At 38.1% G+C, this 14,449-nt stretch overlaps 1 protein-coding gene across 6 annotated transcripts in view; it reads left to right on the top strand.

Annotated features, from left to right (window-relative positions):
- The window catches only part of LOC139454375 (uncharacterized), a 64,885-nt gene that overhangs the window by 11,739 nt on the left and 38,697 nt on the right, over positions 1–14,449 (top strand). Inside the window, exons 1-2 of one of the 6 annotated variants that reach the window (XM_071236034.1) lie at positions 7,167–7,265; positions 7,548–7,660. The exons of 1 other annotated variant lie outside the window; for it this stretch is intronic. The gene's annotated coding sequence lies outside the window, so the exon portion shown is untranslated. Of the gene's footprint in view, positions 1–1,482; positions 1,593–7,159; positions 7,266–7,547; positions 7,661–13,083; positions 13,153–14,449 lie in introns of those variants that run through there. 4 more of the 6 variants (XM_071236035.1, XM_071236038.1, XM_071236036.1 and 1 more) reach the window with 4 other exon arrangements.

The following is a 14,449-nucleotide window of genomic DNA, read 5'->3' as shown; positions in this document are numbered from 1 at the left end:
GTACGATCTCTCAGATGTATTAATGACACAAGTACAATCTCCTCTCACATATATTAATGACACAAGTATGATCTCTCAGATATATTAATGACACAAGTACGATCTCTCACATATATTAATGACACAAGTATGATCTCTCAGATATATTAATGACACAAGTATGATCTCCTCTCACATATATTAATGACACAAGTACAGTCTCCCCTCAGATATCTAATGACACAAGTACGATCTCTCAGATATATTAATGACACAAGTACGATCTCTCACATATATTAATGACACAAGTATGATCTCTCAGATATATTAATGACACAAGTATGATCTCCTCTCACATATATTAATGACACAAGTACAGTCTCCCCTCAGATATCTAATGACACAAGTACGATCTCTCAGATATATTAATGACACAAATACAATCTCCTCTCACATATATTAATGACACAAGTATGATCTCTCAGATATATTAATGACACAAGTACGATCTCTCACATATATTAATGACACAAGTATGATCTCTCAAATATATTAATGACACAAGTATGATCTCCTCTCACATATATTAATGACACAAGTACAGTCTCCCCTCAGATATCTAATGACACAAGTACGATCTCTCAGATATATTAATGACACAAGTACAATCTCCTCTCACATATATTAATGACACAAGTATGATCTCTCAGATATATTAATGACACAAGTATGATCTCCTCTCACATATATTAATGACACAAGTACAGTCTCCCCTCAGATATCTAATGACACAAGTACGATCTCTCAGATATATTAATGACACAAGTACAATCTCCTCTCACATATATTAATGACACAAGTATGATCTCTCAGATATATTAATGACACAAGTACGATCTCTCACATATATTAATGACACAAGTATGATCTCTCAGATATATTAATGACACAAGTATGATCTCCTCTCACATATATTAATGATGCAAGTACAGTCTCCCCTCAGATATATTAATGACACAAGTACAGTCTCCCCTCAGATATATCTAATGACACAAGTACAGTCTCCCCTCAGATATATTAATGACACAAGTACAGTCTCCCCTCAGATATATTAATGACACAAGTACAGTCTCCCCTCAGATATATCTAATGACACAAGTACAGTCTCCCCTCAGATATATAAATGACACAAGTACAGTCTCCCCTCAGATATATTAATGACACTAGTACTCCCTACAGATATGTAATCGCACGAGTGCAGTCTTGGTAGATTGTGCTTGTGACTTATTTGAGTCACAGCTTCACCCCTACAGAAACCCCTTTGTTCCTTGGGTGGGTCTTGCCCGAGACTCTTGTCAGACTTGTATCATTTAAACAGAGACATATTACTTTAATATTCAAGGCACACCCTGTCAGTATTTACAGTCCTGCACACAGCCCCAGTTAAACACATTGTCAGTGGTCTTCTCGATTTGGAGCACTCTACACACATCATAAACTTGTCACGCTGAACTTGTTGACAGCGTTTATGACTTCCTAGAGACAGATCTCACTCCAAGATATTGTTTCAATCGGCATTCAGATTCAAATCAGATTCTCAAATAAGACAAATTGTGAGTATTGATTATTCAAACTTTTGAAGTCAATCTTTGCATTCTATTTTCTGTTAACTCATTTTCTTTATTGATTGAACCTTATATTCTGTGTATTCCACCCCGAGAAAGTCACATGACCACTGTTATACCCACAATGCACTGGTTATGTCATGTTGTGCCACTACAGTAGAACATGGATATAACGAACTACAAGGGACTGGAGAAATCAGTATATACGTTCTTTATATAAGTTTTTGCTCGGAAACGTCTGCCATATTGGATAAAACAAAACACAATACACATAATTGCAGCATTGACTTGTATTAGCAGTGATCACTTCATAGCAGTCTATTGATAATGTTTCATAACATTCATTTAATAAATTAAATTCATAACATTTTTAGAACATTGTTTATCAAATACATGTACATATTTAGTATTTCACGATTTTTACATACAGGGCGATGTGTAGTCGGTCATTTTGCTGGAAACTGCATCGTTGCAATCAGCCAAACTATCAAATGACGTCATCTCTGTTGAATTTTGTGTGTTCAGGAAAGTCTTGAGTGTTTATGCCTATATGTTTAAGATGGATATAATATCCTAGCTGTGTTTATCAACTATTCAATCTTATATGTTTATGCAGATGTTTAACAGAGTCCAGATGTGGTATACATACTCTTAATATACAGTTATACTGACATTCCAGTTATACAGATGAATTCCATGTGTTATTTATATGGCCAGTACATGAGGATATATAAACCATATGCTTCCCCGACTCTTAGTATATGTATCCAACAGACAGACATTTTGTACAGTTAATGAATGGCAAAAATAGCCATCAGACTCAAACTTTTTGTCAGTATGTTTCTTGAAAGATTGTGATGCATTGAATATTAATAAAATTCAAAATATGAATATCTATTTAGACCCAGTATACAAATGGTGCTCGACTATGAATTGTAATTGTACTATTGGCCTCATTGCCACATATACGAAATAAATTTGTCTGTCTGTCTGTCTGTCCCAGATGGTCCATTCTGTTTTTAGGATAATATGCAATGTTTTTGATAAATGTTTTTTGATGGTGCTTGGAATCTTAACAATGAATACAACTGATATATTTGGATTTGGTTTACCATGTTTAAATTTTGTTGTGAAGGGATGAGAAGTAACGATGTGAAGACAAAAAAAATATCAGGATATGATTTTTGAAAAGTGAAAGAAGATAAAATGAAGTCATATTTTTTCTGCCAGCTCAATACATAATTGTCTTTGGGGCATGGATAGGTATGGCGCTATAAGAGAAAGATTGGACAAAAATGGAAGGGATAACAAGTCTGTAAATAATGTTTGCATGACACTTCATATCCATAAGTAAAACTAATTCATTTGTCCTCTGATTTGGTGCCAGCTTATTTATTTTTTTTCTCACTAATATCTAGAAGGCCCATCTGAATAAGTCACTGATCCGACCTGTGAAGATTCCGGGGTAGAATAGGTCTTCAGCAACACATGCTTGCCGTAAAAGTCGATTAACAAGATCGGGTCATTAGGCTCACTGACTTGGTTGATGCAATTGCGTGGATCGATGCTCATGCTGTCAATCACTGGATTGTCTGGTCCAGACTCAATTATTTGCAAACAGTCGTCATATAACTGGAATATTGCTGAGTGCAGCGTTAAACAATAAACAAACAAGTCACAGATCCAAGTAACAGAAAAAGTTGCCCCTACTGCAGGGCTGCCAAGTGTGGACACTCCACCGGCACATCCCAACTTCCCCTGGTCCAAATCCAGTGTAGACTGCAAAATCTATGGTAAGGGGTTTAGTCACCTTTCTTGACAAACTTCAGAGTTCATATAAATAGAGAAGGAGTGATTTCGATTTATTTAGCTCTTAGTGCAGGGATAGAAATGAAGTTACTTTCCTATGTGGCCTAAAAGCACTGATAAAGGTGTTTAGATGTGCCCTCTGTAATGTACCTGTGCCAAGCAGAGAGGAGGAGTGATTCAATATTCCAGCAATATCACTGCAGGGACACCTGAAATGGGCTTGACACATTGTACCCATATAGGAAACTGAACCCTGGCTTCTGCGTGACGAGCGAACACTTGAACCACTAGGCTACCCCACCGCCCAAAACCAACCAGAATACGTTTCAATGAAAAAAAGAAATAATCTGTGAGGTTATGTGAAGTACACTTTGCTCTGGTTTCATATAATAAAATCGTCACAGGCTACTGCTATATTAAAAAATGTGAATTCTAATGATGTCCTTAAAATACAAGTATCATGAAAAATAGTAACACACTTTTCCTAAGTCATTATGTCGCCTGTATGATGTAGTATATGACAGCTGAGAAAAACGGTGTGAAAGTGTTAAATGTATGTATTTTAAGGCCTGTATTTATAACGATCTAAAGAATCTTAAAGCACTAACAAGGAGGCGGGGCTTAATTAGCACGTTCGACTAGGCCTGCAAGCTGATTGGGTACTACGACCAGCGGGGTACAGAATATAGATGATGATTTCATAAGTTGCTAGGAGACCTGTGTTGAATATGTGGATTCCATGTATGTCAAGAGTAGGGCTAGTGGTTGCATGTCAAGTAATCTTGATTTAACATCAATTATATAATATTGACATTGTAATATTCCCCTCCCAATCCATGCCGTTATGTTGATAAATATCGATTGATCTTTGTAGCTAATTAGTGTTAATTAACCAGAACAGTATTTGTTTCATGTACAGTCTCTTATCTCTCAACAACTGGGGGCGGTTGGGTAGCCTAGTGGTTAAAGCGTTGGCTCGTCACACCGAAGACCCGTGTTCTATTCCCGACATGGGTACAATGTGTGAAGCCCATTTCTGGTGCCCTCCCGCTGTGATATTGCTGGAATATTGCTAAAAGCAGCGTAAAACATACTCACTCACTCACTCAACAACTGCATGCTCCTGCAGTAGATTATTGCAGTCAGTCCTAAGTACAGTAAAGTATGTTTATAACGGACACGCTTATAATGAACTGACGGAAATTACGAACTCAATTTTTGGTCATGGCCATTTGCTGTATAGATGTTGTATATAAACTTATAACAAACTACGGTTATAACGAACTAAAATCAGTGGTCCATTAGAGTTCGTTATAACCGTAGTTAACTGTATCATAACATACTCAGCCATGTGTATAGTGTAATGAAACACGTCAGTGATACAGATTCACAGATTTTCTGCGATGTTGATTCATCTTTGTTGCTCTATTTCAAGACTGCAACAGGATATTGTGATTTGGAGAATCTGTGTTTTGCAATCGCTTGTGATCCATGCGTCCAAGATGGGGATCATCCCTGTTATCTCCGTCACTATTGTCGGTCACAGGTTCCAGGAATCAAACATGTCGGGGTTCTCTGGTACTTCTTCCTTAGACATCACCATTTCATCTTCCGAGAACTATTCACATTCCATGGTAACTCTAGAACTATTGTCACTGTCAGAGTTGGACATATCTGCAAGTTATGATCAATTTAAGCTCATAATACCGCACAAAAGAACAAAGTAAGTGTGGTTGATGCATAATGATTCAACAAAGAAAGTCTCGCAACAATATAAATGAAATTCCCGCTCATATAAAGGAAAGTACAGCGTACAAATGATCATTGTAGAATTGTGGATAGAAGAATGTCTAAGTGTTAGAAATGGTGAAGAATGGGTTTGCTTTGATAAGGTTGTGTGCAGCTAACTATAACCGCGAATTGAGGATTGCTTGCTAGGGTGTGATTGGATGGTCGGACTTGTTGTGTGATCAAGCGTGTAATTTCGGAGGCCATATTCATCTCCTCTGCTGTAGTTTCGTTTCGACCTTTGAAATTGTTAGACAGGACTAAAGTGCAAATGAACCTTATTTACGTGCGGCTTGCGAAAGTTTTGAATACTACATTTGCATTAATGATGTCACGATCTGTCCAATTCTGCAAAGTTGTATATACACATGAGACTTGCACTTTAAGACATGGAGAACTTATTTTAGCTGTGCATTGGTGCTTTAGTATGAGAAATTTCAAACCCTGAAGTGCTATGCCAGATACATTGATACCAGGAATGTACCTGTGTGGGGGATGAAACTAGGGATATTGGCATGATAAACCAACTCTGTAGCCACTAGGCTACCTCAGCACCGTGGACTAATTAGTAAATTAAGAAACAGCTCCATTTTTCTCCCTTTAAGCGTCAGGATTACGTTGTTGTTAAGCTGACCCTTCGTATGAACTCAGTTATGAACTCTTTCTATGTACATATATCATGCTTTTATACAAAGAAAATCAAGTTTGGAAATTATATGATTGTACCAATTGCTCCTGTAATCATGATTGTACTATAGGCATGTGGCCTCCTCAGTACGTTGAATAAAGAAATTGAAATTGAACTCAGTTAAGTCAGAGAAATTGTACACTGCAGACTATTGAATGTTAGATATGACTGGACTTTTTTTTTTTTAAACAAATTTTTGGCCCAACTTCAGTTTGGTAGTTGAACAAAAGTTAAAAAATATGGTGAGGAAAAAAAGTAGGGGCGAGCTAGGGGAGTAGGGAAAAAAAACAAGTTTGGAGTTATCCCCCTTCTGTTATAGATATATGTCTGTTGTGATTAGTCATAATTTGATCTTTGAATTTTAAAACAAACAAACACTGCATTTCAAATACTTTCGGACTCTGTGGATTTGAAAATCTTGTTAGAACAAAAATGTCTGGCCTACGACAACGAAACCAAATAAAATGGTGAAAAAAATCTTTAGTATGTACACACATGATAGAAGACTCACCTTCGCTATACAGCTGAAGGTCGTATTGTAAAAACAGTGAAGCGACTGCCTGTGTGGGGTTGATTCATAATGTGTCACCTGCCTGTATTGTGGTGGGGTGATAAATATGTCACCTGCTTCAAGCTTGCAGGGCTAGCTCCCTCTCCAGTTTCCACAGTTACGTCTTTGTACTTGACATTTACTTTTTTTCCTTGTTTTGAGGAAATGTGATGTGAAAACTTGTTGTGGGACATGTGTGAGTGAGTGAATGGTGTTTAGCTCTGCAGTATGCAATATTCCAGTTATGTCATAGTGACTTGTAATACAAGACAATCAAGTACGGATCAGCAAACCAGTGACTGAAGGCATGCAACAATACATGTATCGGGCGCTTCACTCCACCCCTGTCCACTACACCCCACGCCACGCCGCTCCACTCCACTCCACTCCACTCCACTCCACTCCACTCAAACCCACTTCACTCAACCCCACTCAAACCCACTTCACTTCATAAGCCCAACCATGCTTTTATGTGACCTTCGATTTAGCCATTCATTTCAGTTTAAATATTTATTCAAACTACTTTCACAAGATCAAAAACCGAAGAAATTCAATCCTGATTGGCATTACAAGACTTCCTGTAGGAGATAAAGTGTGAAAACTCGAATCTTCATCTGTGCAAGTTTTCCATTATATCGAGTGAGATCCCAGTCAGAGAGGACGAGTCCGTCACAGTGTGGACTGTTTGGTCGGACGGGGAGTGTAAACACCATGCTATAGCACACACAGTCTCTTCATCGAATAGCCTTCGCTAGTGGCACAGGTGAACGCATGTGGCCATTAGAAGTGTAACCCTGTACTGCCTGAAGGCCGAGTCACGGTACAGGTATGTTGTTGTCTTATGTAAGGTGACGTTTGACATGCTTCAGTGAATGCATTAGCGTTGAGGATAACACTTATTTGGACTTACACAAAGCGAGACTTGGAGCAAGTTTTGTTTTCTAATCCTGTGCTCCATGGTTGTTGGTTCAGTGTTAAGATGGTGGTTCTGTTGTGTAAGATTCCTGGATACTGTGGAGGGCCGTTGATCAGCAAGTGACTTGTGTTGGTTGTTGTGTTTCTGTGTATTTCCTTCAATTCTGTGAAAGTGTGAGAGTATTTTACATAGGGAGTGGACAAGGATGACGACAGGACGCACGTGACCTTGGATCTACAGGTAGCAGACGCGAAGCTTGTGTCAAACTAAAAAGTCATTGTCTCATGTGGAAGCCGATGTCTGCTGTAAGTAGAGCTATCATGTATCTCATAGCCTATATGTTACTGGTAGGTGTAAGGTCATGTATGATGTAACATGTGGCTGTTATTGTCAGTAGTATGTCGACAAGGTGTGCTGCTGTTACACTGTGGGAACTGCCATTGAATCAGGCCCAATAGGATCTTTCACGCCGACATTTCACACATTTTTTGTCTTTATTTTTTAGAAATTGTGTCCAAAAAAAGTTTGTTTTAAAGGTAAAGCTCATTCCATAACGCATTATGAATGAAAATGTGTTTGTTGCATATTGATGATAAATGGATTGCCGGGTATATGTGTAATTATTTTCAGATTAAAGAAATAATTGAGTATAGGAAAGTCTGATATAAAATGTATTTTTTTACTCCATTTTTATACGATTGCTTCCATTATAGACACTGTCACTTATTCATCATGTTCTTTGCATTGTTAGTGGATAATCAATATATTATCCGTAATAATCAATCATTATAACATCTCTAATTATAACACCCATTGATATACAGCTACAGTTGTCTCGTCTTTGTTTCCCTGTCTTTCTCTCACAGACCCCATAGCATGTATTAAATAAGACATTCACCCATTTCCCCTCACATCCCCTTCTCTGCCCTAGCAGCTAATACTTATCCCCACTTCTAGCTCTTGAAATAAGGTACTTGAGGTTTCCTTGGCACTTGAGGGTTCATTTCTAGAACTATGTGTATGTGACCATGCACATGACTTTCAGGGAGTAGATGTTATTCTAGGTACCCCTTTTGATAACAGAACAGCAGGGATAGAGACAGCCACTTGTCCGTTAGGCCACGATTAGGGAAAATCTAGGGGGACTAATTGTTTTATCCAAAAATGTAGTTATTTTACATAACTGACTGCTCCAAAAGAAGCTGTCGACAAGTTGGATATGAACAATGGTGTCTACCCCACAACAGTGATAAATTATTTGTTCAATTTTTTGTTTATAAAAGGATTTAGCTAGGGTTTCAAACTAACTGCCAAATCGGGATAACAAATATTCCTTATTTTATCAACACAGAATGCCATTTAGAAAGTGGTCAAATGTAACAAATGTTATACTGGGGATAACACTTTCTGAGTAAAGTACAGATTCTCATACTATTTTGGGTTGAGTCCCCTCCGCATGTCATCGTATCCCAATTGCATGGATCAATGCTCATGTTGCCAACACTAGATTTTCTGGTCTAGATTGATTATTTACAGACCGCCATCATATATCTGGAATATTGCAGAGTGCGGTGTTAAACAACAAGCAAATAAACAAACAAAAGAATATGCGTTTGAACTCTTGAATCAAACTGGCTGGGTCACTGCTAATTGACCTGAGTCTAGTGACCCTTTAGTAGCCTCATTATTGTAAGTAGAGCTGTGCAACTATACTAACCATTGGCAATGTCCTGAGGTTTCAATAGATCTCAATTAAGGCGATGTATGTAATCCCATGTAACAAGGTCAGCAGGTGGACAGGGTGTGATATAATCTGATTATCAACCTCAGCAGGGGATACAGCTTCATTTGATTGGTGCTTGTTCCCTTTCTTCTTACAGATACATATGTGAAAACCCTTAGCTGATCCCGAAGGAGGGGATTAATACATTTAGTATCAGTAAAAAATAAGTAGTGTTGACTAGGGCTTGGATGGTTGGTTGTTTGGTTGGTTTGTTGTTTAACGCCGCACTCAGCAATATTACAGCTATATGACGGCGGTCTGTAAATAATAGAGTGTGGACCAGACAATCCAGTGATTGAAATCATGAGCATTGATCCACGCAATTGGGATCGATGACATGCATCAACCAAGTCAGCGAGCCTGACCACCCGATCCTGTTAGTCGCCTTTTACGACAAGCATAGTCGCCTTTTACGGCAAGCATGGGTTGCTGAAGACCTATTCTACCCCGGAATCTTCACGGGTCAGGCTGGGATGGTAAATCGGGTACTCGGGTTGGGTGGGTTCTGAGTAGGACCCATACCCACTATTTTACCTGGACCTGTGATTAGTCATGTGATCTATAGTTTAATGACAAAAAGTCACTATAGCTCAGTGGTTACACTACAAGTTAATGTTTTTCGCATTTCTTTCTGACGATGAACACATTCCTCTTGACTTTGAGAAGAGATAAAGCTTCAGTCAACTTCAGTGTACACATGATCTGACGATCTGATACATGTATCTAAAAAGTTTTTGCCAGGGCTGCAGTAAAGCAATTCCCAATCACACATTCCCATCACAGCTCTTGAGACCTACAGCAGGTACCCGGGAAGGGTTGGGTATTAGTTGGTCGAGTACCCGGGTAGTAAATTTGGACTCGTCCCAGCCCTACAAGGTCCTTTGGTGGATTGTAAAAAGTCTCTCAGACCCTAGAAAATATATTTAAAAAATTAATCCAAATCATGTCTATATTGCCTCTGTTCCATAAATTAAAGTTTGTTCTGCAATCCATTTGGATTTTATTTTTTATTTCCTAGATAAATATTTTAAAATATGATAACTTTATTTCTGGTACTAAATGTTACTCCACAAGAACCCCAACTAGCCAGAATGGCTAGCTAGTGAAGAAATATCTGATCTCCACTAACTTCAGTAGCCATCTTGGCCATATGAACACCTTAGATATTCTCAATGGTTCTGTTTGTTTAGGTCAGGTTATTTATAGTTGTTTCACAAAATGATTGGCCTGAAATTCAGTGAAGGTGGTTGAAAAAACAATTTTAACTTGTCTTTATTGTTAATCATTAACTGGTGTGTCCGTTAGTGTTTTGAGTATCAACTCTATAAAGAAGTTTCTGGTGGTGTCAGTTTGTAAATGGACGTGGTTCGTCCTCCTAGCAGCTATAAATTATATCAGTTACGTGTTCCTGGAATGACACATTATTATGAATCAGAATTGGACTTTCGGATTTTCTTTTCTTTTCATTTTTTCATGTTTGTTGATTTTGTAAACCAACTAATAGGAATTCAGAGGCCTTATATGATGAATACCAGCCACGATTATCATTTTGTTTATGAAATTGGACAGGGACTTCTCAGAATGTTCTATAGTTTAAGGTTGCGAACGAAAGAAGCGTGTTGATAAGTGAAACAATAGACGATTATAGGGGCTGTCTCACAGACAAGTGGGCTAAGTTAACGATGATGAACTAAGTTCATACAAGTTGTAAATGAACTGACCAGTGAACTAAGTTCATACGAGTTGTAAGTGAACTGACCATTGAACTAAGTTCATACGAGTTGTAAATGAACTGACCATTGAACTAAGTTCATACGTGTTGTAAATGAACTGACCAGTGAACTAAGTTCATACAAGTTGTAAATGAACTGACTTGTAAATGAACTGACCAGTGAACTAAGTTCATACGTGTTGTAAATGAACTGACTTGTAAATGAACTGACTAGTGAACTAAGATCATACGAGTTGTAAACGAACTGACCAGTGAACTAAGATCATACGAGTTGTAAATGAACTGACCAGTGAACTAAGTTCAATTTCATTAATGATATTCACTTAGTTTCAGAAATGATATTCTCTCAGTTGTGGTATATATAAGTTTGACATTTAGAATTCGTCTTCATGACATTGCTAATGTTCAGGACCCGTGAAGTTCTGGGATTGAATCGGTCTTCAGCAACCCATGCTTGCCTTAAAAGGTGACTAGCTGGGTTTGGGTGGTCAGGCTCCCTGACTTGGTTGATGCATGTCATCGTATCCCAATTGTGTATCCCAATCGATGCTCATGCTGTCAATTGCTGGATTGTCTGGTCCAGACTATTATTTACAGGCTGCTGTCATATAGCTGGATTATTGCTGAGTGAGGTGTTATTAAACAAACAAACAAACAAACTGAAACCAGTGATCATCCAGAATAATACTCGTTGGTTTCATCAAAGTTGTAAGCAACTAAGATCTGCATCACTTCAAGCTTTACTACCACATCAAGCTGATATAACTGCAATGCTTCTCAAAGTGGTGTAAAATCAAACTCACTCACTCAGATGAAACTTGCCTTACAAATGCAGGTATTTGCCTTGTTCAGGGTGTAGACTTCCCCTGCTGGGTATGACCAGGCAGTACATGGAGCCAGCCTCTGTGGTGATAACCACTCATTATACCCTTCCAGTCAGATATTGCTTAATGAAATTGCTAATGTGTTAACAAATGTTACACAATCTGGCATGGGGATCATGTGGAGTAATTAGGTTAATAACCTTAGTTTAGTGATCTAATTAGTGTTTTAGGGGTAGTGATCTACATGATCTACCAGTGACTACAGCTACTCAAAACAGTGAGCGTTTGTTGGTCAACTGGTTGCTGGATATTATACAGCTTTATTCAGGGTAGGATACAAGTGTAGGTGATATTATACAGCTTTATTCAGGGTAGGATACAAGTGTAGGTGATATTATACAGCTTTATTCAGGGTAGGATACGAGTGTAGGTGATATTATAAAGCTTTATTCAGGGTATGATACAAGTGTAGGTGATATTATACAGCCTTATTCAGGGTAGGATACGAGTGTAGGTGATATTATACAGCTTTATTCAGGGTAGGATACGAGTGTAGGTGATATTATACACCTTTATTCAGGGTAGGATACAAGTGTAGGTGATATTATACAGCTTTATTCAGGGTAGGATACGAGTGTAGGTGATATTATACAGCTTTATTCAGGGTAGGATACGAGTGTAGATATTATACAGCTTTATTCAGGGTATGATACAAGTGTAGGTGATATTATACAGCTTTATTCAGGGTATGATACAAGTGTAGGTGACATTATACAGCTTTATTTAGGGTAGGATACGAGTGTAGGTGATATGATACAGCTTTATTCAGGGTAGGATACAAGTGTAGGTGATATTATACAGCTTTATTCAGGGTAGGATACGAGTGTAGATATTATACAGCTTTATTCAGGGTTGGATATGAGTGTGTAGCCGATATTATACAGCTTTATTCAGTGTAGGATACAAGTGTAGATATTATACAGCTTTATTCAGGGTAGGATTCAGGTGAGTAGCTGATACTATACAGCTTTATTCAGGGTAGGATTCAGGCGAATAGCTGATATTTTACATCTTTATTCGGATTAAGAAGTCTAGGATGTAATGAGTCATGTTGCATCATGCAACACTGCTGGCCAAGCTAATGGTTACATATGTTGGGATGATCAAGCAGGGCTGTCTCCTGTTGGGAAGATGCAGGATGTTATTTGTCATTGTATGCAACGTAACATTAACCGGCTTCACATTGTATAACACATTTAGGTCCTTGTGGAGATGAATTTCATATTAAATGGGAAGCAGCTCTGTAGTAGTTCCATGGATTTTATATAATGGATTTCCTGGTTGATATGTGATAACTTTGTTTCTGAGAGTTTCTATGTGATAACAAAACAGATTCTACATGCTGTGGATGGAATCTACAGCTGCATGGAAGTATTGTAAGTAGGTGTATGAACATAGGTATGTTTCTTTACAATTTGTTGTTAAACATCTTTATGTGAACCCATCTGGGGATGATATTTACTGAGTGGTCATTTACATATACTAATATTGCTATATACTAATATTGCTATAGTGATATCTTGCTGAGATGAAGTAGAATGGGTTAATGAAAAATCGATTATTTCTCTCATATAGTGATATATTCATGCATATGTGTGTGTCGCTGCTTGTAGTGGCCTGGGCAAACTTGCACAAAGTGATCTTAGCTCTAAGACTATCTGAAATCTATGTTAGAGTGTGGGAGTTACGATCATCTTTGCGCTAAGATTGCATGTGGGACCTGGTCTTTATAGTGCTAGCCCACTGAGATACCATGCCACTGTTTAACATGGATAACTGGAATACTTTTCAAAGAGTATTGTATACATGTGTAATTTCTGAAGATGATCAGTTCCATGTTTAATTAGTTCCATCCGGAACAAATGTTGACAGTGTCAATGTATGGTGATTAGATTTTCCTTGTAAAAACTGTTCCATGGGAATAATTTCCCTGGAGAAAAACAGTACAAAGGAACAATCTCACCATGCTTGCCGTAAAAGGTGACACAAGAGGCGACTAACGGGATCGGGTGGTCAGGCTCGCTGCACTGCTCACTAGGAAAATCAAAATGGCTGCTGAGTGCTTTGTCAGATGACTGTTGATTTGTTGCTACTGGTCTTTCCAGAGCCACTTGACAAAATTGAGATAGCCTGGGTTATTAATACTAGATTATTGTCTTGGAAGTTGTTGTCGAGATCCCAAAGCTAACTCAGTGGCATTAAAACTACAGAATATTCTATGCGGGACTGTGACAGTGTGAATCAACCTGGAGCACTGCTCCACAAAAGATGCTGCACAGGACTGTAGCTGGCTCTCTTCATCTAGTATGCCACATGTTGCATAAACTACTCACTAGTTATTAGAGGCCCTTCAAGGCTAATACAAATCAATTTTTTTGGCAAGATTATCCTCTATCGAAATTTCAATTTATCCAAGATCCCTTTCCATAAAGCAATCGTAGCCGAAAGGTGATCATACTCTCATACTTTAACATAGGCTTTCAGCAGTCATAGTATTAAGATTGCTTTTGTGGCCCAATTATGTTGAACGGAGTTGCAACTTTCATAAGCCGATCTAAAGGTGAAGGAGCCCACCATCTTAAGTCAGTGTTAAAGTGTAGACGCTACAACCATTGCATGTTAAATGATGCACTTTTGATGCAGACCGATCAAACCATTGCATTTATTTTAGCTCTGATTACTGTTCGTCCCACCT

Source organism: Haliotis cracherodii, unplaced genomic scaffold (assembly GCF_022045235.1).
Source record: "Haliotis cracherodii isolate W230 unplaced genomic scaffold, xgHalCrac1.p SCAF_10, whole genome shotgun sequence".
NCBI classification, from domain to species: domain Eukaryota; kingdom Metazoa; phylum Mollusca; class Gastropoda; order Lepetellida; family Haliotidae; genus Haliotis; species Haliotis cracherodii.
Note: the sequence above shows the minus strand (reverse complement) of the source record. Positions and strands in the feature narration are given on the sequence as shown.